The 27500-nt window shown below is 37.3% G+C and overlaps 1 long non-coding RNA gene across 1 annotated transcript in view; it reads left to right on the top strand.

Moving 5' to 3' along the window:
* Positions 1 to 1673: 1673 nt before the first annotated feature.
* Positions 1674 to 27500, top strand: part of LOC142344761 (uncharacterized) — a 65053-nt gene continuing 39226 nt past the window's right edge. The window contains exon 1 of the long non-coding RNA XR_012759276.1: positions 1674 to 1873. This is a non-coding gene — a long non-coding RNA (uncharacterized LOC142344761). The remainder of the gene's footprint in view (positions 1874 to 27500) is intronic.

Genomic DNA, 27500 nt, shown 5'->3' with positions numbered 1-27500 from the left:
CGAACAGACTGAAATAAGGGTATTGGCCAGACCGAACAATCGAAATATGGGTATTGGCCAGACCGAACAGTCCGAAATATGGGTATTGGCCAGACCGAACAGACCGAACAGACCGAAATATGGGTATTGGCCATACCGAACAGACCGAAATATGGGTATTGGCCATACCGAACAGATCGAAATATGGGTATTGGCCAGACCAAACAGACCGAAATAAGGGCAATGGCCAGACCAAACAGACCGAAATAAGGGTATTGGCCAGACCAAACAGACCAAAATATGGGTATTGGCCAGACCGAACAGACCAAAATATGGGTATTGGCCAGACCGAACAGACCAAATTATGGGTATTGGCCAGACCGAATAGACTGAAATAAGGGTATTGGCCAGACCAAACAATCGAACTATGGGTATTGGCCAGACCAAACAGACCGAAATAAGGGTAATGGCCAGACCAAACAGACCGAAATAAGGGTATTGGCAAGACCGAACAGACCGAAATATGGGTATTGGCCAGACCGAACAGACCAAAATATGGGTATTGGCCAGACCGAACAGACCAAATTATGGGTATTGGCCAGACCGAATAGACTGAAATAAGGGTATTGGCCAGACCAAACAATCGAAATATGGGTATTGGCCAGACCAAACAGACCGAAATAAGGGTATTGTCCAGACTGAACAGACCAAAATATGAGTATTGGCCAGACCGAACAGACCAAAATATGGGTATTGGCCAGACCGAACAGACTGAAATAAGGGTATTGACCAGACCGAACAATCGAAATATGGGTATTGGCCAGACCGAACAGTCCGAAATATGGGTATTGGCCAGACCGAACAGACCGAACAGACCGAAATATGGGTATTGGCCAGACCGAACAGACCGAAAAATGGTCATTGGCCAGACTGAACAGACCGAAGTAAGGGTAATGGCCAGAACGAACAGACCGAAATATGGGCATTGGCCAGACCAAACAGACCGAAATTGACATTGACCAGACGGAAGGCGCGACCCAAATTTTTTTCAGACCATTAGGTGCGGTCGCACCGGACCCCCTGTCCGCGACTCAAGTCGGTCCGGCCAATACCTGTCTTGGGTCGCGGCCTTCATCCTGGATATTATCATTATTGTTATTACTCTTATTATTTTTATTATTATTATTATTATTATTATTATTAATATTATTATTATTAATATTATTATTATTATTATTATTATTATTATTATTATTATTATTATTATTATTATTATTATTATTATTATTATTATTATTTTTACTCTTATTATTATTATTATTATTATTTTTATTATTATTATTATTATTATTATTATTATTATTAATATTATTTTATTATTATTATTATTATTATTATTATTATTATTATTATTAATATTATTATTTATATTATTATTATTATTATTATTATTATTATTATTATTACTATTATTATTATTATTATTATTATTATTATTATTATTATTATTATTATTATTATTATTACTGTTAGTATTTTTTATTATTTTTCTTTTTGTTATGATTTTTCATTTTATTATTATGTTTATTATAAATATCGTTGTTTATTACTTTACGATAGTGGTAAGGGAGAATGAAAAACTATTTGTGTTTGGATGAAGCTACGACAGATTAATCTTGTTTGTTCAGATGTTTTGGCGGTTCTGCACAACTATGCCGAGCGTAAGTTTTATGTATTCTACAACGGGCAGAATGCACCTTCCGAGTCTGAATTTCAACTCCAGTCTCTAAACGCTATTCAATCATACGGCTACTTTGATTTGGGCAACGACTCTTCCACCCAAAATGACACCATAGAATGCCCCACCTACGCAGATGGAAACGACCAAGTTCAGGTGATTTACAGACGTAAACAAAAATTGTACAAACACAAATTGCCTTTAATTGTGAAATGATATAACAGCTGTACAAAATTGACAATAATCAGTATGAACAATAACACATATGGTGTTTCTCAATATCAAAGATGGATCTCTCATTTTCGCTCTAGATCAATGACTTTTATAAAACAGCACAAAAACATTACAAATTAATTGCAGTATGATATAAGTTATAATATCAGGACCAGAAAAACTGTCGAAGTAAAAATTTGTACACCGACATGAGCAAATAAAAAATAGCTAACAATGGATACTGGCAAAACGAATTCATGAAAAAGTAATGAGTTTAGCGGGCAATTTTTAATTATATTTAAATTTATATATATATATATATATATATATATATATATATATATATATATATATATAAGTAGTAAATATAGGGAGCACTAGGATGGGGGGTCATCATGCCATGGGTATAATAGGGTATAGATTTGCATGGGGATAATAGGGTATAGATTTGCATAGTGATAATATGGAATGATCCTTAGCCATGGGATAATAGGGTATGCATGGATTATTACATGGGATAATACCGTATGGATTATTTGCATGGTGACAAAAGTTAATATTTTTACATGTAAATTCTACGGAAACAATATAGGGGAAGAGTAAGAAAACAAGCGCGAGGACAAAACAATTGGGCAGGCATGTAAGGAAAAAACAAATTCATTTTGAAAACCTTTGGGGAAGGGAATGGCATCAACGATTGCGACGGTAGTCATAAAAAGTATTCACGAAAACTATTTATTTTTGAAAGAAAATTATCCTGATTATGGAAAAAGATTTGTGTACTTTTTAGCAACTTGTTTGAGTTTGGATCCCAACATTGATCTTGACATTGCTCTTAAACAGCGTCCCTATGGGGGAATAGTTGGTATTGATAATTCGTCGTTGGACAAATATTTCAAATCTTTCAAAATTTTGAGATTGCATGCTATTCTTCATGAAGCTGCGGGTTTCGTTTATGAGTTTAGCGAAAAAGGACCGGGTTACTCATACGTTTTACCTTTTCCAGTCACAAACCAGTATCTTGGTCACGTGACCGACCATGAATTTTGTCTTTACGTGAAAACTCTCAAAGGACGATTGTTCAGTATGTTGGAATTGCTGAAATCACGAGCGGGTGTTTTCGACGTTGAAGGTTTTTGGAATAAATCTGGCTTCATAGTTAAAGAACTTGCTGTTGCTACTGAGAACTTTATCGACATAATTTCTATTCTACCTCCCAATTCATACAGAACGCTCTCTTCAAGTGATCAAAAACCTTACCAGTGGGTTTCTAAGTTTTTGCACGGTCTTCATCTTTGGAAACGGGAGAATATTCTTACTGCTATTTGCAACAAATCATAGATAGCATTATTCTTCGATTTCCCTTAGCGATATTTTACGCCAAGAGCAATGAGAAAACAAGTACTCTCACGGATCTACTTCAGAAAAACGTAATAAATTTAGAGACATTGTCTTGTCCAAAAGTTGAACATTTGAAAGGATATCAAGAAACTCCTACTATTTGCAACCTACATGCACTGAGTTGCCCAAAAAGACAGAAGGGCAGGCATTGCGCGAGGAAGAAAGCCCTGTTGTTCTATCACTGGTTGATGAATGAATCGACTTCCAGAGAAGACAAATCCATCACTGCTTCAAGTGATTTTATCTCCAAGTTTGACAGTCTACAGTTGAATAGCGCCCGACAATCAATTGACTGTAACACTAGTCAAGGAGGAAAGAGTTGACTCCCGTGGACAAACAATTCTGAGAAAACGGCAGATTGTGTGTGGTGGCGCTGAAATAGAAGCTTTTAAGAAATATCTTTCTCTCGTGGAGTACTTTCAATTGTACCATGTCTATACAAGAGAAAATGCAAAGACTGGAACTAACCCCTTTACCTATGCCCAAGCGTGCAGTAACAGTTCTGATGTCTCTGGACGATGAGAGTCTTCCCAAGGAAATCAAGCAGCGGGCGAAAGAAAACGATGTAGAGTCCATTGTTTTCAGAGATAAAGTAGACTCGATAAATGCAAATTATACAATCACTTTGCAATTCATTTTTCACAAATAAAATTTTGAAATGAGTCAAACGGAAGACCAGTTACATTCGGGCGGAGGCATAACTGACTTGGTTTTCGACGCCGAGCATCAAGAAAGACGGTCTTGGAGGTTCTGTAATTCGAGATTACCTCCATCAGAAGTGGTATATTTTACACAAATTTTTGTAATAATATTTCTGATAAGTGTTTCTCTGATCAAATTAGTCTTTTTCAAACTTGATTGCGAAGAATCAACATTTTGGTTTTCTCTACTCTCGTGCACAGTTGGGTACGCCCTTCCTAATTCCAAGTTATTAACAAAATAATTTCAACCTCTGACAGGTTGTTCTTGGCTGTTTGCGGGCCATTGTGTTGCGGAAAAACCGAGCTGATTTTCGAAAGGTTACTACATGGCACTTTTTCCCCAGAGTTTCAAAAATCTTTTCTTTTTATCAGCATGATCAGCCAAATTATCAGTCATTAGAGAAGAACCTGAACATAGAATTCAAACAGTTTTCTGGTTTTGAACTCGTTTCAGAGTTAGAAAACTGTCTGCTTGTTTTTGACGATTCATGAGTAGTATATAATACCTACGTACAGAAAGGGGGGTTATCATTCGACTCTTAACCATAAGATAATAGGTAGTGGCGGTTAAGTGGGAATAGGATAGGCGGGATGAAATCTTTCCGCCGCTCTATATTTCCCTTTCCTACTGAATCTCTCCATTTCCACTCTTTTATTTCCCCTCCCTTCCTTATTCTGCCGCCCTTGTTTCCCTTTAAATTTGCTTTCTGTCTCGCCGCTTGCTTTAGATTTCAAAACACTCAAACAAATTAAATTAAAACCAAATTTCACACTGCATGCAAAATCAATACTGGTTCAGTTTTGCGTGTCTCTCTCTGGGCAATTAAACTTAATTATGCACTCTAATATCGCCTTGCAGTTTTGCACACTGGGACCTATGACTCGCTTTCACTTGCTTCTTCTGCTTCAAAATTAATGAACGGATTATCGGTCGTAGAGCTTTCTTCGAAACTGGCATCGAAATCAACGATATCGCTACTTCTAATATCGGAATCATTTATATTCTGAGCGGCAACAAAACCGGGGTCTGGTGGTTGCCATGTGTTGGAGCTTTGGGTGGTGGTGGTATCTGGAGAGGAGTGTGGTACAACAAAACTCTTATCCCACTCTGGGTTCGAGCTCAAGAGCAAGTCGCTAAAATCGTCATAATCCCATTCCACATCGTCGTTATTCCAATCAATTTCATCGATAGCATAATCACCAATTTCATAATGGCCAAACGGGAGCGTTTTTATGCCATCGGGTAGTATATAGCGCTTGTTATCAAAAGCTGACAGACAAATTTTGTTTTTAGTAACTGTCTGCAGCCTGTGGTGGTCGGACACAATCCTGGTGTTCTCTGAGCGCAGGTGGTTTCCAGTGCTGAGAGTGTTTAAGAAGTCGACGTGTCAAAGATGTTGTTGTGCGGCCCTCGTAACCCCTTTTGCTGAAAGTTTTCGACAACCTAAAAGAAAGAAAGAAAGAAAGAAATGAGAAATATTAGGTGCTATTATGATTAATAACACCCTATGTAAATATAAAACGATTTAACACCTTCCAGATGCCTATTAACTCAAAACGAATTTTTATACAACAACTAACAATTTTGTTTTATGAGAGAATAAACTTACTTTTTGACAGGATGGAGTACAGCTTCGGCTTCAAACAGATAAATTCAGTAAAATAGTCGCCGGCGAATTCGTCCTTGTATTTGAGGACGACTCTTTTCTTAGTGGTATCAAAAAGAAAATGATTGGGTGGGTAATTTGAGAAATCAAAATGACTTAATACTGACTGAGGCTTCTGCGATAACTATGTATAAAAATCGTCACTTTTTATCGCATAAAGGAGACTATCTGTATCGCTGTAAAGAAGGCAGTTAAAGTTGGGGCGCATGACATTGTAATGGAATGAGTACATGTGGAATTTTGCAAGATCTAAGATAGTCGCTCCCACAATAGTGGGAGTTTTCCAATAAATGGACTTCGGTCGTGTGGTCAAGGCTGCTAAATTCCCCCCAAATATCATAAAGCGATCAAACTCAAATCTGGATATTATCTTTAGCGCATGCTCTGCATCTCGTGCAATTGTTATTTTATTTCTGCGTCTTTTGGATTCACAGTTTTTACCATAAACTGCATTATTCATCAGTTTATAAAAGTTCTCTTCAAACTTCTTTGACGCAACTTGCCGCTTTTCACTATTTAGTGGAGTGTATGGCAATAGCCAGTTTTCTTGTCGACATTGAAGCACTACGTGAACCTTTCTGATTACCAAGCCGAGTTGGACATAGAGTTTCAGCAGTTTGTAGTGGAACACGTATCTTTCTTTATCAAAGAATGTTTGCAGGAGTTTCTTTACTTTGGAAGATGGGAGATTGTACTGTTCTTTCAATTCGATCTGGTAATCGCTCAACCACTCGTCTTCAACCACTTCTTTTGTGGGCGCCAACGGAAAATCGCGGTGCTCATCATGAAGACTCGGCGGGTAAGAGAGATCGACCTCTACAAAGTATTCAATGCTAGCGTCATCGGCGGTGTCCAAAATCTCTTGAATTTGAATCTCTGTGTTGAACGTAAAGTCGGCGATTGGTAGTTTCTCTAAGTGCATTACGCCGCCATAAAGGTTTTTAGCGTCGACACAAAAACCAAAACAGGATTCCTCCGGGCTGTCGTGGTTGAGAATATAGGAGTTATTTGCAGTGAAGCGCTGACTTTCAAAGACAGATGTGACTCCACCGCGAATTGCGGGTTCAATCATGTCCAAGTGTTCACGTTCAGTCAGTAACTCGACATTGGCTTTGCAGATTCTAAGTGATGCTTCCTTAGCCATATTGGGTAAGGTGAAGAAGTGCGTACAGTCCAGTTTATACGTATCGAAACTCAACTGTGGACGGAATTCGCAAACACATGCGAGTAGTGCACAGTCGAGCTTCAAGTATGAGTCATGATAATCCTGCAGTGTTCCACATTCCAGAATTTCCCACATCCTGCGTGCATGTTGCAAATTAGTCTCCGTTACCTTCACTGCCCCTCCGTCCAGAGTGCTACCCCACTTGCTCAGTGGTGGGAGACAGGTGTCACTGAACTTGGACCGACCAGTCACATAAGAGTAAGGGTAGTAGCCTTTCTGTTTAAGTAGCTGAAGGTTGGCATCAGATAATGTAGAAAACATTGCCCTCATTATTTCGAAGCGGTCATCGGTTAAAATTTCAACAAGTTTCTCTAAAGAACTGTTCATCATCTTGAATGAGTCTATGAATCAAGGATATTCGTAAACTTTCACTGTTTTTCCCTTTTCCGTTACGAAAGTGTCAATAAGCACACCAAATGTCATTGATATGTAATTTTCGTCAGTGGTTGGTATGACGCTGATGGTGGTGGTTGGCTCGCAGTTTTTCAATGCCAAGCAAAAGTGATGTAAGTCATAATTTTGAATGTCATGACCCACAACAGGGGTGAAATTGAAATTTCGTCTCAAAAGATTGCATTTCTCATGTGCCCATCCCAAGAATTTACCACTGTAGTGGCAGTGGTCCAGGTCAATTGTGTTCTCTGGATCTTTTCGCAAATCCAAAAGTGCGTAGCGTTAGATTTTCCCAAGTTTCGTCTATCGCCTTTGAAGAAAGGGTGCTTCCTTTTCTGCTGATAAATATCTCTGGCTAGTTTGTGAAGCATTTTGACAAAATTTGTCATGCAAGCAGGAGAAGTGTCTACATGATGAAAGATTGGCTTTGATGAGTGGTGATCTATCACTGTTAGCGCAAAGCCACACGGTTCATGTATCTCCTTGATCTGTGTAAAGGCTTTATCACTTGGTCACTTGCAAGTAGACACGGGTCGTAAGAAAGACTCGAAGTCAAAATAGATAACAAGAGCGACAAACCACGTAGCATCCAAGTTCGTGAACTTGCATGAGTTGTTCTCACTCGAAGGCATATGAGTGACAGTAGGTGCATTTTTGCAACAGATACTGAGATGTAGGTTGTAACTTTCAAGTCCTTCTGGACAAATCCAAAAGCAGTTTCGACAAATGTTGTAAGAGAATCTATAATCAAGTCCTCGCACGTAGCAAACAACCTGCACAAGGTTTGTAATGAGGACGTAGTGATGACGGTCACAGTCGTACAGCAAAAGTAAATCCACAACAAAATCTGAACTATATGACAAACTTTTCAGAGGGAAAAACTGGCCGTTATCGTATCCAAACACGTTTACCTGAACGTTTTTGAGTGCTTCAAATTGAGGAATGTCTGCAAAGCCCATGAGCATAGTAAAATCGCCCAGAGGTTGATGAAGTCCTGGTTGATTGTGTGTAGTTGGTGAAGTTTTGTCGGCTTGATAGTTTCGATCAATTCTATCTAGATTTATTTGATGATTTATGTGATAAGCCGCCACAAAGCAATACCTGAAGCAATCTCGATCTTCGTGGTTCCTAACGTTGAGCAGTCCTCTACAGTTGGCAATTTTTGATGGCAACGCGATGTATGATGAACCATGAATTGGTCTGAAACGTGCCAATTTGACGTCAACTTTGAAAACTTTTTCGAGTGTTCAACCATTTCCCAATGAGTTGAATGTTGCCAATACGCTCATCATGTTCTCCACCATTTGCCAATACGCTTCATCTGACAGTCCGTTTGCGTAGACAGGAGTCTTCAGAGAGTTTGCGTATATTTCAATACGATCATCTTCTGGTATATCTGGCTCATATTACAGAACTTTGATAAGCCGCAATTTTGCACATAGTGATAAGCCGCAATTTTACTTTGATAAGCCGCTCACTTATTAGAGTGTCTATTTTGAGTTTTTGTATCCGCATGAATTTTTCGAGATCATTGGATTCTTCGGTCTCTGTTGACTTGAACGATCTCAGCACTCCATTGAATGCACTTTCCAACGGAGTGTCTCGAGGCTGAAATTGTTCACCTAGGACGGGTAAGTGATGAATGGAAGTCATATGCTGTACGTAAAGATGGCAATCGTTGACTCCGAGTAGGCAGCCTTGACAGCAATTGGTGAATCGTTGGTGTGCAGTTTTCATGTGGTCTTCGAGCAAAGAAATCTTCCGACAAGTAAACTCACATAATGAGCATTGGTATACGGTTAAACCAATCTCATCAGGATTGAATTTATGCTCATGCCTGGAGCGATTTATTTTTGTACTCAGAATAGAATCACAATAACGACACTGGAAACCCATTGAATTGTCTAACTTTAGTAAGAAAGAATTGTTGAACTCGAGTACGAACAGTAGAAACGAATGAACAAGAAATGGCTTCTCGGGTTTACAGTATTAGAGACTACAGTACTGTATAGGCGCCAAATTCGAAGTTTTGAAATGCTGTTTTCTGATTGGTCGGTTTTGGCGCATACCTTTATTTCGAAATTTTGTTACTTTAGAGAGAAAAAAAGATGTGTTTTCAACTCTCCACTGCAATCGTATGCCAAGATATACCACCACAAGGAACCCCACCGAATATTGCTGATCATCGTTTGTGTCAAAAAACTTTTTTTGAGAACCTGAAAAAACATGCTAATTTTCAAAATTGTAATAAAATGCGCTATTTTATGCATTTTCAATTACGGATGGTTAGAGTTGTCCTACGTTCTTAAGTGTGATGAGCAAAAATGCTCCCCGTGCCGAAAAACATAGGACCCATATAAAAAAATTGCTCAAAAATAAACAGAAAAAATGTTTGTTTTTCTGTCAATCAAATCATTAATTAACAATTACATGACAATTACATGACATAAACATGTGCCTTTTTTCTGAGGCCTTTTTTGATGACAGCTGTTATGAGATAAATTTACACTGCGGGCCCAATAAGTCCAAAAATGTAAGGAAAACCGATCTAACATCTTTCCTTAGGGTACTTCATATGCTAATTAATGCCAGATGTTAATGTGACATTAATTGCCAGATGTTTCAAAATTCGGTGAAGGAGCCGTTTTTTGATGATGATGCTTATGAGCAATAATGTCAGGCATCAAGCAGTGAGTACAAAACCGTTGCAAAAATTTGCTTTTTTTCAGTAATTAGTAATTAGGTTAATTAACCCTTAATTAGTCGCTAATTAGGGGCTAATTATCTCCATAACGGATGAGTAAAATTTGACGAGTGTGATGAGATGTTTTGTACTTTAGAGTATGCTGAGTCTTACTGAACAATCAGTTTCATCCCAAGTATTTTTTGGAACCCTTTTTTTGGGGTCAAAGGTCAGAGGTCATGTGTTAAAAATTTTTTTTTTCGTTTTTTTTTAAACCAACATGCTCTTTTTTTTCAATTGATCCCCAAGTAACAAATGAGAGTTGATTCTAGTGTAAGCTGAAGAGGGAATCTACTGAAATAAGTGTCAAAATTTGACGTTTGAAATGCGTTTTTTCGAAAAATTTTCTTTGATTATTTTTTATTTTTTGAACATTTCTTCGACTTATGAATTGAATTTGGAATTCAATCCATGCTATAGCTGTGGCATGGAGTTAGCATGTCATTAGCGTCAATACCGCATACTCTCACATGTGGCTATATCTCTAAACTTTATGTTTAATATATTTAATATTAACAAAAATTTTGCAGATTGGGAAAAGTATTTCTGGATATAATATTGAAAAATCTCATCACGTCATAGTAGTTGTAATAATTGAGTGTTTGTTAGGAAACGAATGTTTACGTCATAATGAAAATCTTTTCTGAACATGTTCGAACTTGATCAGTAGCAAAGTTTTAATTTCTTTGACTCAGCAGATTTAAAGCTATAAAAGAGATATAAAAAGTTAAACTCAGCTTTTAAAAAGTTGAAATGACACATTCGTGAAACAAAATCAAGTTAGCATCTCACTATATAAAAGAGTTTTGTGGTGATCCATTAAGTTTAATTTTCAAGTTAATCAAATAAGTCCATTAAAGTATTCTCAGGTAGCCGTTTCTTTGGTGCATTGCAAATCTTTGGCGTATCTGTGACACCAAAAACACGTGCTGGTTCTGGTGTTTGAAATTGTGTAGCTGACAGTAACGCTGTATCAAACTGGTTGTCATTGAACAGAGCCGTAGAATTGTTCTTGTGAATTCCCGCAAAGAGAGATGGACTAGATGTCGGTGTCAAACTGGGACTCGGATCAACTGCTGGTGTTAGTGGCAGGCTGGCTGAATCCAATTGCGATTGATTTTCTGGGGAGAAAGGTGATGACTTTATGCCCCACATTTCAGCTAAGTTTTCGCAAGCTTGATAAGCCCCTAGCTGATTTTCAAATAGAGGCACACAGTCGCAATCGTAACGAAACAAAATTCGTTTAACGTCGTCAGGTAATGACTCCATGCCAAGATGTTGAAATGTTGGCAAAGTTTTTGGAGGTAAATGTCCCCCTGATGTAATAAGACTGCATTCTGCTGGTTCTATCTTCTCTGGTAAAGAAGCAATTGCGTTAAGGAAAAGCTTAGGTATCAAACAGTGCTGTTAAGTTTGCCTAACATCGCCTTGTCTCTTCTGTTGAATAAGCACAACAAAGTTTTCGAACACTGTCTGATAAACCAAGGTTCCCTCCAAGGAAACTACAGATTCAGCAAGTATTTGAGCAGACATAATTTTTGTACAAATTTTGAGAAAAAAATAAAACCAATTTGATAGAAGACTGTTGGTAGGTGTTTGTCTGGTAACGAACTGTTGAAAGAGAGCAAAGTGCACTGAACGCAAGATTTAAAGAAAATGAATAACTATTTTTAAAGTTATATTGCACAACGTGTAATTCAACAAATTATATCCGGGCTCAAATATGGTTTTAATTTTGGTAGTGTATGTGCTCTGATATATGCTCTAAATTTTGTTATTATACATGGGTTGATACACTTTATAGTGTGTACTAACTCAGTTCTTATATAGAGCGTATCTTATTATTAGCATTTCATTGCACACTGGTGCATGTTTATTCTTATCAAAATTTCCTTACTGCTGTAGGTTCACTTGTGCTTCTAATTATATCACACACCCAGGGTCACATCTGTTCCAAGTTATAAACATATGGTCCGCATTTATTTCCAATAAACAGTGTACACTGCACTGCCGGTCCAAATACACACCTAGGGTCACATCTGTTTTCTCTATAGAACCAAAACATGTGGTCCGCATATAATTCCAATAAACAGTGTAAACTGCACTGCTGGTCCAAATACACAACTAGGGTCACATCTGTTCCAAGTTATAAACATGTGGTCCGCATGTAATTCCAGTAAACAGTGTACACTGCACTGCTTGTCCAAATACCCACCCAGGGTGGGTCACATTTGTGTTCTCAAAACATATGGTACGCATATAATTCCAATAAAAAGTGTCCAGTGCACTGCTGGTCCAAGTACACACCTATGTTCACATATGTTTTTTGTCTTATGTAAGGTCACAGCTGAAATTAATTATGCAGTATGTGAACAACAGACAGACTCAAGTACGCCATAGGCATACTTGAGCCTGTATTCACAAATCATTTGGATTTAATTAGTCAGTTTGACTACACTTGTTTAAACCCAACTTGCCGCCCCATTGGGCTGGAGTTTTACACATTAAAACACTTGAAAGTAATAAAATAAGTTGGACACTATGCATTTCGCATTTCACGTCCACTAAAGACACAGAGTTTGGAGATTGTTATTCCGATATTTCCAAAACTGATAAGCGCTTAATCAGAGCAACGCAGAAAACCTATGAAAGGACAGGGACATATGTATTTCTGAAATTGTTCAAAAAAGCAACAGACGATTACGAGTTTGAACAGAGAATTTCTCTAACTCTTGGAGAGTTTGAAAATTTGGGCAGCTCAGCTAGCAAAATACAGAACTCAGTGGCTGATCAGCTGTCAACAACAAAACCACCACTAGCGAAGAAACCAAAAAATCAAAAAGAAGTTGTCAACCACGATGGTTGAGGCGATGTTTGAGCGTTCTCCAAATTACTTTAAACAATTTCAGAAACAGTTCAAATTTCTCATTCTTGAAGAAAAACCTAGCTTTTCTATTGGAAATTTTTATGCAGTGTGTACACATTTTGATTCCGAATTTTGCAATTTAGTAAACAGCCATTATCACCTTCTGATTGATACAACTACTTTTGAAAACGAAACATTGAAACGATATCAGAGCGTTCCTGTGCCTTTTGTCTATACAGCTTTCAAATTCGTGAAATATAGTGAATACAGCTTTCAATATAGTGAAACTTTACGAAGAGTTGAAACAATTTTGTATGGTCCTCATTCTGGCGCTTTTTGTCAAATTATGGATATTTTTATGAGTGGATATGGAAAATTGAATATTGATTCTGATTTATTGAGTGTTCGCTTTGTGTATGAAGAAAAAGTAAAGTTTTGAAAAAAAATAAATTTCTCAAGTTAGTAAGGTTAGAACATTATATGAAAAGCAAAACGAATCAATTCATTATCGCTAATATTTACAAGTTTTTGAGCATTGAAAACAAAATGAGCAATATAAATACCAAGAAGTCCACAAAGTTTAGAGTTTGCTCTTTGAATTGGTTGATTCTCGAAGAGTTGATAGATGTTGTGATTGCTGCCAACGAAAACGATTCTTTGATATAGGTGTTTGTACGATGAAATGGGCTGACCAAAGGGATCGGCAAACAAAAGTTGATTGTTTTTTCTGCATAATAGTAACCAGTGGGTGCCAATATTTTCAGCAGTTGCTGCATTAAAAACAAGGAAGCTGTTTCTGTTCATTTTTTCCGGAAAGTTGTTGGCCGCAAACACACCATGGAATTTATATTTAAGAGTTTTGCAACCTTGGATTAAACCATTAATATCATCTTCATCCATCAATAATTTGACAGAATGTGATTCTTTGATACTCTTCTTGCACTATCAACAAATATTGTGCTAGCTTTTTTTGCCAACAATGAATATTTCTATGTTGTTCAGTAAGGCCGCAGAAAATTTCAACTCAATAGAAATTGACGAATTTGTAAGCTCAGGATGAACAAAATCGTGGGATGCTTGTTGGGTGCTGGTCAAATCAAAAACCATTATGAAATGTTTTGGGTAATCTGTCAAACTTATTCCATGACCATTGTCGATGTAAGCTAAATCCGATATTGTGTTAAAGTAAAGACGTTTGTCATCACTTGTTGATATCGGACTGTCTGCCACAGGTAAACCGTTTCGATAAATATAAATCTGCTCAATGTCCAATTTGCGGAAATTAAAAGGATTTTGTCTGTTGTAACCAAGAAACGCTTCGTCAGTGTTCAGACAAATTGCTAGTCTACGAATCGGTTCTCTGGCAAAAAATATCTTCTTGTTTCCAACTGTGGAGACCCGTTGACGCCAGAAACGTTTTTGTTAGAGTCTCCAGGTAGGGAAACGAAGCTGGACTTGTTAATAAATTTTTTTCAATAGCCGATACAACATCATCGTTCAATGTCATCTTGCGCACATACAAATTAGCTTCGACCATTTTTACTTTGTAGTGCTTGGCAGCATCGTCAGACTTTATAACAAATTCATCTATTGGCCGTCTAAGTGCAATGCAAAGAGTCACACCGCTTAGCAAACGTCACAGGTGAAAAAGTTGACTGCAACTTTACCGTAGAATGTGCACTCAGCTGATTGCCTCACTAAGGCTTTCCTTCTGTTCACTTCTCCAGTTGACAGTGCTCCTGGATTTTCTTCGTAGGATTAACCCTGACATGCCATGTTTTTTGCATCTTTGTTATGTGAAAATTATGTTTCAATAAAACTTTTATGAGCATAGTTTCCGTTAGCGTTTGAAATTTTTAGTCCATTAGCAGACACTGTACAGTCAGAGAAGAGTGAATGTAACACATTTTTGCAAAAATAGGGAGCATCTGGCTTCGTAACATCTGTTGCTGCTCCTGCGTCATATCTCAAATCAGCTTCTGATGACTGGACAATTTTTACATTTTACTTCCAAGAAAATTTTCTGTAAGTCAATAAAAATATTTCGGTCACCTGCGACTTCAATTTCTAACATGGGTCCATTTGGACTGTAGACTGGGCTCAACTTTTGACAAAAACTACCATCGAAAGTTACTAAAAGAGAAGGTTTGCGAATAAATCCAAAGAACTGTGAGTTGCTTCTGATGGTAACAAATTAGCGATCATCGTTCACTCTGGCAAAAAAATCTGACCGACTTCTTTTTGAAGCTATGTTCGTTGAAGTGGTGTTTTTGCGTTTGTTGATCGCCTTCTGTGGCTTGACTCGACTTGACTTCCTCCGACGTCAATTATTTCGTCGAGATCCCCCTGTCTGTTTTTTAACAGTTTTTAAGATTGTATTTTTTAACGCTTGTTTAGAAGATTTATTGCTTCCGACTACATCCAAAATTTCTGGAACACTTTGTTTCAAAAGTTCTCTCCCGATACGCTTCGCTGTAGGCAAAATGAAACGACGTGCTAAAGGCAGCGTAACACGTCCAATGCCTGCAGCTAGTGCTCCAAAGCCACTTCCTCTTTGACGATAATGTCCAGAGAAGTGAGGCCAAGACGTTGCTTGATTCGCATAATAAGAATCCATTTTAGGAGGAAAATTTTTTGAATTGTAGGGTTAGAATAACATTTCCAGTTCCCGAAAAGGGAACTAATTGTCCTGTTTCCGTTCTGAGTTCAATTGAAACAAATTGAATTGTGTTGGTTAGGAGCTTCTTATAGTCTAAATTTGTAAAAACTATCCGATGAGTTGGTTCAAGCTCACAAACGCTACCGTTTTTCAGACGTTGTTTTGAATCAATGACTCACAAAAGAGGAGCCTTAGTGTCACCAACGTATTGATATTCAATTATGTTAGTGTAGATGAAAATTAGATGCTTCCCAGCACAAAGATCAGCTGGGAACTCCCCATAATAAGCTTTCGTATCATCACTTTTCATAAACTTGTTCGCATTGGGAATCATTTTTTACCCAATATGTATTCCATTACTGTCAGGAATACCCTTAAATCCAATAACGCTAGGAATTTCCCCGCTGGGAAATGTAATTCCCTCATACTTGCCAAATAAAATTTCTTATTTTCCAGAGCTCTTCAACTCTCTGAAAGAAAAATGGGGCAGTCCAATTGTTCGCTTAATTGTAGCAAGAAGTTGTGCCACTGTATCAAAGGTTCCTGGAATAAAACTAATTTGTTTTCCACTATAAGGTCTAGAAATAACATTAGCTCCCGAAGATATCTTTTGGGAACCTTCATAGTCTTTTAAGTTGTACACAATTAGATTTCCGTTCACTATGTTTTCTATTTTTGTTGGGAATATGATTTCACTTAACGCCACTCTCCAATCACCTGCAAGTTGAATTTCGTCATTATAAAAATTTCGAAATGATTCCAGTGTGTTTGAATCAAATATTTCCATTGAAGCGGATGAAACAACGTTAACTGTAAACTCGTCTTCAAACCGGTTGCTGGACATTTTCAACGAGAGGGAGCCTGAAAAATTGTAATTCTGGTTGATAAAGTTTTCCTTGAATTGGTTTTTTGTCTGCGTCGACTAAGGAGTATGTTGGTGGGCTTAATGTCGGTATTGCCGTTATTTCAAAGACTTCGTCTGTGAACGATTGCTTGCAAGTTTTCCTGAATGCTTTATATTTTTTAACTATTCACACAAAGTCTCCAATGTAAAACTTGGGCTTCTGTTTTGAGCTTGTTTGGGCTGTCAATGAAACTAGTCGTGGTACATTTTTTTGTAACTTTGTTGGGAGCAATTTTAGATACTTGATTGACTCTTGAATTGATTGTTTTCACAAATTGGTCTAATTGGTCAATGTAGCTATAGGTCCACTTTTCTTCGAGATACCGATGAATTATCTTTTTGGGAGATCTAATGTTCCTCTCTGCAAAAGCTGACTTTTTTTCACTGAAAGTACTATATAAATGAATTCCGCGTTTGTTGCAAAATTGTTTGAATTCTCCCAGAAATTCTGTGCCATCGTCAACCCATACTTTTTCGGGCTGTTTGTTTTTGATCATCTTTTTGAATGCTTCAGCTGCTTCTGTTGCGTACTTTGCTTTTAATGGTTCCACTCGTAAATATCTTGACAAACAATCAACCGCTACTAGGAGATACTTGATATTGCGGTTGTACTTTGATAATTTATCAACGTGTGCTAAATCTAGAGACCAAATTTCGTTAATGTCTTTTACAAAAACTTTAAGCCTAGGAAATTTTATTCGAATTGAACGGTACTTTGTGAAAGACGGCTTTGTCTCCAAATAGGACAGGACTTTGCCTATAGGGAGCTTGCTTTGAGTCTGTAGTCGTTTTATGCTTCCATACGAAGCTGGTCCTTTTAAATACAACTGATCCAGTTTTTTTACTTCAGGAAAAGAAAGACCACATCTTCTGACTGGTCTCTTCTTTTTCTGGCGTTTGGTCCGTTTCTTCTTGATAGTTTTTTTCGGGTTGGTTTTGAGCCACTGAGTCGTTCTCGAGTAGAAGAGAACTCTTGTTGACTGGATTGTTCTCTACTTGGGAAAAATTCTGGTTCACTTTCAGACGAGGCTTCCAGGATTTGCTTGGCATGTGTATTTGCAACAAGATGAGGTGAGATACTAAGAGCAATTAAAATTTTTGAGTATTTTTCAATGTCAATTTTTTTTAATCGGTTGCTGTACATTGTACAGAAATGTCGAAGCTTTGATGCCTAGTGTTTCTTTATTAACGTGAAGAACATCGTTCGACTCTATGGTGACTGTTTCAGATTGGTTAATCAAGTCAAGTATGATTTATGATCTTTTGATTTGGTTTTTATTCATAACTTCTAGCTCTATCATTATGGAGGTGGAATCGCCGCTTTTTACTTGTTTTTTCACCACCGGTTCAATCTCGCTGTCTTCGCTCATGGGTTCTGTTTTCTCCTCTTCTGCTGTTTCAATCATCAGTTTGTTTGCAGTCTCAACTGGTTCAAGTGCTTTCTCTGGTTTTTCCATTGAGCTCGACTGGTTTTTTTGCAAAAGAGACAGCTGTGCAGCTTTCTATTTATAAAAGGGATTGTCCAAAATTTCTTTTTTACCGGTTGATGTGAAGCAAACATTCGTTTTGGAATTAAAATGAATTCTTCGGTGCGCATTATGATTTTGTCAAATATCGATAACAAGCGAAACCAACAATTTTGACCAAATCTGTTTTGCCTCTTTTCTTCCAAACTTGTTTGTCTAGACAATAGCTTTCTGAATGATTTTTCATAACCTTCTACAACGCTTTTTCTTATTGGAACATTACCATTGACAATGTTGAGCAAACATTCGCAAAGGAATTTAAGTGTCTTTGAGTTTTGTATCCGATATGTCTAGCAGCCACCCCAGCATACAAACTTCTTTGTATGCTGGGGCTTGTCTTTGAGTTTTGTATCCGATATGTCTAGCAGCCGCCCCAGCATACAAACTTCTTTCTCTCTCATCGCTCAAATTTGTGATAACGGCTTTAGCTGATGTCAGATAAAAATTGGTGGTCCTGGAGGAACAAAATTTGAACAGTAGCGCAAGGCGTCTGATGTTTTTGGATCCAAATCAATTAATAAATGACCAAACGGTTCTTTGGTTGCGAGCTCATAGCTTTCTTTTAAAAATTGTGCATTATTCAATTGTCACAGGGTGATTTGAACAATATGATATGTGTTGTGTTTAGATCAAATGTTCTGGACCATCTGCTTTGCTAGAACAAATTGTGTTATCATAAATTACACTGATGTTTCTATGTCACCCTGCGGTTGCTAATTTGGAAAATTCTTTGTCATTAAAATTTTCTTCACATGAATCATCGAACACAAGAAGGCAGTTCTCTAACTCTGAAATGAACTCAAAATTGGAGAATTTTTGAAAATGTATGTTCAGTTTCTTCCCTAACGATTGGATTTCTGGCTGATCATGCTGATAAAAATAATAAACTGTTTGAAACTCTGGGAAAAATGTGCCAACTAATAACATTTTGAAAATGAGCTCAGTTTTCCCGCAGCAAGACGGCCCGCAACCAGCCATGAACAGCCATGGGCCCGCAAACAATAACTTTGGCCCTCAAACAGCCATGAACAACCGGTCAGTGGTAGAGATAATTTTATTCATAACTTTGGATTTGGAAGAGCGTATCCAACTGTACAAGAGAGAAGAGAAAACCAAAATGTGGATTCTTCACAGTCAAGACTGAAAAAAACCAACTTGGTGAGAGATACAGTTAAAAGAAAAATTATTATAATGATTTGTGTAAAGTATACAACCTCTGATCGAGGCAATCTCGAATTGCAAAACCTCCAAGATCGTCTTTCTTTGTGCTCGGCGTCAAAAACCAAGTCAGTTATGCCTCTACCCGAATCTAATTGATCTTCGGTTTGACTCATTGTGAAATAAAATTGTTCAAAAAAATGAATTGCTTTCCAAGAATTTTTACATAATTATTTAACTATTAAAAACTCATAAAAAACATATCCAGAGTCTTTGTCTCCTTGTTTGTAAGTGATTGTATAGTTTGCATTCATCGAATCTTGTTTATCTCTAAAAACAATTGACTCTACATTGTTCTCTTTAATGAGCGGCTTGATGTCATCGGGAAGAGTCTCATCGTCCAGAGACATCAGAACTGATACTGCACGCTTGGGCGTAGGTAAGGGTGTTAGTTTCAACCTTTTCATTTTCTTTTGTAAAGACATGGTACAATTGAAAGTACTCCAGTAGAGAAAGATACTTTTTGAAAGCTTCTATTTCAGCACAACACACACAATCTGCTGTGTTCTCAAAACTGTTTGGCCTCTTGTGTCAATTTTTTCTTCCTTGATAAGAGTAACCGTTAACTGATTTTCAGGCGTTATGCAACTGTAAACTGTCAAATTTGAAGATAAACTCACTTCTAGTAGAGACGGAGCTGGTTTCTCTAACCGACCTTTCATTCGTCAGCCACTGATAAAAGAGTTTTGCCTTCTTATTGGCACAATGCTTGCTTCACTGTCGTTTTGGGCAACTCAATGCATGTAATTTACAAACAGGTGTCTCCCGATATAACTTCAAGTGTTCAATTTTTGGGCAGAACAAAGTTTCCAAGTTGATAAGGTTCCTCTGTAACAGCTGTCGTAAAGTTTCCGTTTTTTCTAATCCTTGTGCGTAAATATCAGAAAAGGGAAATGGAAGAACTATACTTTGAAAAATCTGTTGCAAATAATGATAAGAGTACTCTCTTGTCTCCCACGAGAGACCATGAAGGAATTTAGATACCCACAGGAAAGATCTTTGCTCACTCGAACAAAGTATGTTAAATGATTTTGGAGGTAAAAACGAAATTATATCGTTGTAAGTTTCGGTAGATACCGCAAGTTCCTTTATCATAAATCCAGATTTTTTACTTCCAAAGCCTTCAAAATCAAGAACAACCGCTCCGGATTTCAACATTCCAGCAAATTGAATAAACTATTTTTGAAAGATTTTACCTATAAACAAAAAGCAATTCCAGTCACATGACCAAGGTACTCATTTGTCACTGAATAAGGTAATAAGTAAGAATAGCTTGGACCCTTTTCACTATATTCATAAACAAAACTGGAAGCGTCGTGGAGTATGGCATGTAATCTCAAAATTTTTATATTTTTGAAATATTTGTCTAACGAAGAATTATCAATACCAATCAAACCTCCGTACGGCCGCAACTTCAACGCAATATCCAAAACAAGATCCGGATCCAAATGCAGACAAGTGGCTAAAAAGTATAAAAATTGTTTACCGTATTGTGAATATTCTTTTTGGATTTCCTTGTAAGTTTCGTGAATAGTTTTCAAATCAAGCGTTGCTATAGTTGCCATTTGATCTATGCACACATTTTCCCAATAATTATCAATTTTTGCGAAAAACTGACCAAAACCACTTAATCACACGTCCAAATATCACATAATAAGCCCCTCCCCTCTATTAGGGTAGTAAGACTACTTTTTACATGTAGCGTTAAATTCAAACGACCAGAAGGAACTAGCAAGAACGGCGGAATAGAACAATCCAAACGGCAATAAACAGCAGGCGGAAAGATTTTATCCCGCCTATCCTAACCGCCACTACCTATTATCCTATGGTTAAGAGTCGAATGACAACCCCCCTTTCTTTACGTAGGTATAATATACTACTTTCATGTGAAGATATTTTCAACGACAAAGAGTTTTCTAAGTTAGCAACTGCGGAGCGACATAGAAACATTAGTGTAATATATGTTAAACACAACTTGTTTCAACAGAGCAAGTAGTCTAGAACAATTGATTTGAATACAACACACATAATTTTGTTCGAATCACCACGAGACACAGAGCAAATTAATTTTATTGGCCGACAACTAAATAACACACAATTTTTGAAGGAAACTCAGAAACTAGCAACCAGGAAGCAGTTTGGTCGTTTGTTAATCGACTTAGATCCAAAAACATCCGACGTCCTACGTTACTCTTCAAATATTGTTCCTCCAGGTCCATCAATTTTCTATCTTCCATCAGCTAAAGTTGTTATCACCAACTTAACTGATGAGAGAGAAAGAACTATATATGCTGCGGCAGATGCTAGATACATCGGACTCAATTGTAGGAAGAATAATGAGGACAGCTCCTATAAATTCATTAAATTGCTTTGCGAGTGCTTACTCAATATTGTCAATGGAAACGTTCCAGTTAATAAAACCAAATTAGAATGTTACGAAAAATCATTCAAAACACTACTATCTAATCGAACAAGTTTGAAAAAAAAGAGAAAACTTTTAGCAAAAGAAACAGAGTTAGTGAGAATTTTTGGATATTCTTGCTATCGATACTTGACAAAAGAATAATGCATACAGAAGAATTCATTTTAATTCCAAAACGAATGTTTTTGTTACATCAACCCGTAAAAAACAAAAAAAACCCATTTATGAACAAAAGGCAATTCAACTATCACTAAATCAAAGAAATCAGTCTGAAAAACCACAAAAAAGAAGAAAAGCCTGTTGAAACTTTGAGCAGTGTTTACGAAAACAAGGAGGCTACTAAGGAGGAAATATCAGAACCACTCAGCGATGAAAGTGGGATAGAACCAATATTAAAGAAACAAAAAAATCTCAGTTTGATTCAATTTTATCTGAACTTGAACCAATGGAGAAAAACAAAATTAAGCGATCTGAAATCTTACTCGAACACATTACGCAATCTGACGTCATTTCCATTGGAGGAAACAATGTCCATCATATCAATAAAGAACCACTGAGCGTTAAAACTTTTACTTTTCTGTATAATTTGCAGCAAACCACAAAAAAAAATTGATATTAAAAATGATTCAAAAATTTTGACTGCACTCGATATATCACCGCATTTAGTTGCAAACACTTATGCCAAGCAAATCTTGGAAAACTTGTCGGAAAGTGAACAAAAATTCTACCCAAGCCGAGAAAAACCCCGCAGTAGTGGATCCAAATAAACCCCAACATGAGATTAGGAAGAAACAAGTGACGAAACGACAGACAAAAAAAAGACCAGTCAAAAGAAATGGTCTTTCTTCTCCTGAAGTAAAACGTTCGGAACAACTTTATATAAAAGGACCAGCTTCCTATGGAAGCACAAAACGCTTACATATTCAGAGCAAGCTACCTTTAGGCAAAGTGCAGTCCTATTTGGAGACAAAACCGTCTTTCACAAAGTCCTGTTCAATTCGATTAAAATTCCCAGGCTTAAAGTTTTTGTAAAAGACATTATTGAAATTTGGTCATTGGATTTGACGCACGTTGACAAACTAGCAAAATATAACCGTAACATAAAATGTATCTTGGTAGCAGTTGACTGTCCATCAAGATATTTACGTGTAGAACCCTTGAAAACAAAGAATGCGACGGAAACAGCTGGAGCATTCCAAAAGATGATCAAAAATAAGCAGTCTGAAAAAGTGTGGGTGGGCGATGGTAAAGAGTTTCTTGGAGCTTTCAAGCAATTGTGCAACAAACCTGGAATTCATTTAAACAGTACTTTCAGCGAAAAAAGTGTGCATTTGCAGAGAGGAACATTAGGTCACTAAAAAAGATAATTCATCGGTACCTCAAAGAAAAGTTGACATATTCTTGCATTGACCAATTAGACCAATTTGTGAGAACAATCAATTCAAGAGTAAATCGGGTAACCAAACTTGCCCCATATAAAGTTACAGAAAAGGATGTACAGCGGTTAGTGTCCTTGATCGCGCAAACAAGCACAACTCAGAAGCCCAAGTTTTACATTGGGGATTTTGTGTGAATAGTTAAAAAGGACAAAGCTTTCCGGAAAAGTTATAAGCAATCATTCACAGACGAAGTTTTTGAAATAACGGGAATACCTGCGTTTACCCCACCAACATACTCTTTAATCGACGCTGACAACGAACCAATTCAAGGAAATTTTTATCAACCAGAATTACAAATTGTCAGGCTCCCTCTCGATGAAAATGTCCAATAACCGGTTTGAAGACGAGTTTACAGTTCACCTTGTTTCTTCCGCATCAATGGAAATGTTTGATTCAAACACACTTGCATCATTTCGGAATTTTTTTAATGACGAAATTCAACTATCAGGTGATTGGCGAGTGGCGCTAAATGAAATCATATTGCCAACAAATATGGAAAATATTGTAAACGGAAATCTGACTGTGTACAACTTAAAAGACTATGAATATTCCCAAAAGATGTCTTATGGAGCCAATGTTATTTCTAGAGCTTATAGCGGAGAAAAACTAGCTTTTATGCCAGGAACATTTGATACGATGGCGCAACTTCTTGTCACAATTAAGCGCACAGTTGGATTACCCCAAGTTAAGAGCTCTGGAAAATACGAAATTTTGCTAGGGAAACATGAGGGAATTACGTTTCCCAGTGAAAAAATCCCCAGCATCATTGGTTTTGAAGGTATTCCTGACGGTAACGGAATTCATATTGGGTACAAAATGAACCCAAATGAAAACAGGCTTATGAAAGTGATGAGACAAAAGCATATTATGGGGAATTTCCTGCCGACCTTTGTGCTGGAAACCATCTTATTTGCATCTATACAAACACAATTGAATACCAATACGTCGGTGACACTAAGGCGCCTCTTTCGAGAGTCATTGATTCCAAACAACGGCTGAAAAACGGTAGTGTATGTGAGCTTGAACCAACTCATCGAATCAATTTTACAAATTTAGACTACAAGGATCTTTTGACCAACACAAATCACTCAATTTCAATTGAACTGTGGACGGTAACAGGACAATTAGTTCCTTTTTCGGGAACTGGAAAAATTATTCTTACACTACAATTCAAAAAGTTCTAATAAAATGGATTCTTACTATGCTAATCAAGCGAAGTCTTTGCCTCATTTCTCTGGACATTATCGACAAAGAGGAAGTGATTTTGGCGTTTTAGCTGCAGGAATTAATTCGCTTTGCTTTTCATATGATGTATTAACCCTTCCTTGATTGCAATAAATTATTTTTTCTTCAAAATTTAATTTTTTCTTCTTACACAAGGCGAACACTCAACAAATCAGTATCAAAATTCAGTTTTCCATATCCACTAACAAAAATATCCATAATTTGACAAAAAGCACCAGAATGAGGAACAGACAAAATGTTTTCAACTCTTCGGATAGTTTCACTATTAACAAAATCAGTTGGAACTTGTTTCGACAGAGGACGGGCGTTGTAGATCAACTTTTGAGCAACTACTGGCATCTTCGCACAGGGTTTTTGATTCATATTCACTCGTTTTGCATTGCTGTTTTTCACATTTTTGTGGCAGGCAAAAGCTGGCAGTTGCACTTGAGTCAACTTTATCTGCGGAGCTGTTGAATTCAACCGCCAATTTGAGCTTTTTAAAAACGTCTCCATTAGTCTCCAAAGTTGTTGCAGTCAAAAATAACATTTTGAAGGTTGTAAAAATTCTGGTTTCGTTTCAAAGTTTCCTTCAAGCTAAACGTGATAATGGTTAGTTACTAAACAACAAAACTCACAATCAAAGTGGATACACACTGCATAAACATTTGTGTTAGAAAGGGTAGGTTTCTCTTCGACAATCTGAAACTTGAACTGTTTTTGAAATTGTTTAAAGTAAGGTGGCGAGCGCTCGTACATCGCCTCAACCATTTTTGTTGCTGGTGTTGGTCTTCGAAATTTCTTCTGACTTTTGTCAAAATTGTGTTTTTTTTGCTGGAGGTGGTTTTGTTGATTCCTCTTCGGTGAACTGAGAGCGTATATCTGATGACTTTTCAATCAAGTTCTCAAATTCTTGAACAGTTAGAAAAACTCTCTGCCGAAATTCGTAATCGCTTTCCGCTTTCTTGAACAATTTTAGAAACACATAGGTCCCCGTCCCTTCATACGTTTTCACAGTTGCACTGATCAAGCGCTTATCAGTTTCCGAAATGTCGAATAACAATCGCCGAATTCTGTGTTTTTAGTGGAAGTGAAAGGCATGGCGCAACTTGATATTATTTCCCTCGACAAATATTGTAAACTCTCCAACTCAAGGGCGGCGAGCTTGGATTACACTTCTGTCATCAAACACTCAATTAAAAACAAATGATTGGCAATTACAGTCTCAAGTACGCCTACGGGGTACTTCAGTCTGTTCATTACGATTTTTATGGCAAACATATGGTACAGGAATGTGATAGACTTTTGAACTTCTTCACATGCATAAAGCGCTCATATAAACTAGGAAATTAGAAACAGACGCGACCTCAGATAATAAACATACATCTTGAACACAATTTCAAAGGCATAAAGCAATAATATAAACTAGAAATTTAAAGCCGATGTGACCTCAGATCAGAAACCACACATTGAACACAATACATAACAAAAGTTAATTGAAAACAGATGTAACCCTAGATAACAGTCTTTGGTACGCTCAAGTTAAAATTTTGTGTGTATGTTGGCTCAAAATTAAAAAAACAGATGTGACCCCCTAGCTTACGTGAAACTATTGCAAAAGTTCTACACAGAAACCCCGAGCTAATATTTGGCAGCATTCATATATGCGTTGAGTCAAATTGCAGTTTGTTTCCAGCAACAACTCCGAACCTGTTTAATTGAATTCTCTTACACTTAACTTTTAAAATTTCGGTTAAAATTCTCGCAGAATCTGAGTCTTCCTGTGAAAGAACTTTGGTTTATCGAACAGTTTATGAAAACTTTGTTGTTCTCATCCAACAACGAAAACAAGACAATGTCTGGAACACTTACCATCACTGTCTTCTTCCAAAGCTTCTTATAAAGGCAATTGCCGCCGTGCCCGAAAAAACAGACCCGTCGGAATGCAGCATTATTACCTCAGGAGGTTACTTACCTGCAAAGGTATTGCCAGCATTTCAAGATTGTAATATGGACACATTACCTGAAGAAATCAAACGAATTCTCTACCGCTTCGACTGTGAGTGCGTACCCTTGTTTGAAAATCAACTCGGAGCATATCAAGCTTGTGATGATTTGGCCAACTTGCGGGGAATCAGTTCATCACCTGATTCGCCAGACAGTGAATCGACACTATCTAGTCTACCCACAACACCGTCAATTGACCCAAGTCGAACTGCTACGCCGGCACCCAGCCCATATCTCTTTGCTGGAATTAACAACAACAACAACAACCCTCCAAACGATTTCGATAACTTTGACGAGAACGTTCTGTCCGGAACAACTTTTCAAACGCCAAAGCGAGAGGCTCTGAGCGACAGTTTCCAAACACTCACGTGTTCAGAGACTCCAAACGTTAGCGGTGCACCAAAAAAGCGACGACCAGAAAAATCTTTGATGGACTTATTCGATAAAAATAATTTTAATTAAAACTTCAAACTTTACTTTCATATTAAAAACATTCAATTTTGAGATGTTAAGTTGTGCGTGTTTGTGTTATACAATTCACTTCGTTTCTTGAAATTCCCAAATTTTTAACGTCCTCTAGCAGCATCTCCTAGCTTTGCGCTCTCAGTGTAGAGGTCCTCAGCACACTGTGTCCTACAAAACATCTCATCACGCTCGTCAAATTTAACTTAACGGTTACGGAGATAATTAGCGCCTAATTAACGGCTAATTGGTGACTAAATAACATAATTGCTAAATAATGAAAAAAAGTTGGAATTTTTTTACAGCAATGTCTTTGTGGAACATTCTGGATATTTTTGGTCATAACCATCATTGCCCAAAAATGGCTCCTTCACCGATTTCCAAACCATCTGGTCATCAATGTCACATTGACATCTGGCATTAATTAGCATTTGAAGTATCCTAAGCAAAGAAGTTACATTGCGTTTCTTTGCATCTTTGCACATAGTGGGCCCACGGCATCAATGTCTCTCATAACACCTGTCATCGAAAAAGGCTCCAGAAAAAAGACACATGTTTCTCTCATGTAATTGTCATTTAATGACATTGATTTATGATGCTTGACAGAAAAAAAAATTTTTTCTGTTTGTTTTAGAGCAATTTTTTAGTGCTGTCTTATGTTTTTCGGGCCGAGGAGCAATTTGGCTCATCGCATTCGACAGTATAGGACAAAT

This window comes from Convolutriloba macropyga, chromosome 1, assembly GCF_964194025.1.
Source record: "Convolutriloba macropyga chromosome 1, txConMacr16.3, whole genome shotgun sequence".
NCBI classification, from domain to species: Eukaryota; Metazoa; Xenacoelomorpha; order Acoela; family Convolutidae; genus Convolutriloba; species Convolutriloba macropyga.
The sequence above is the reverse complement of the archived record's forward strand: the minus strand, read 5'-3'. Positions and strand labels throughout refer to the sequence as shown.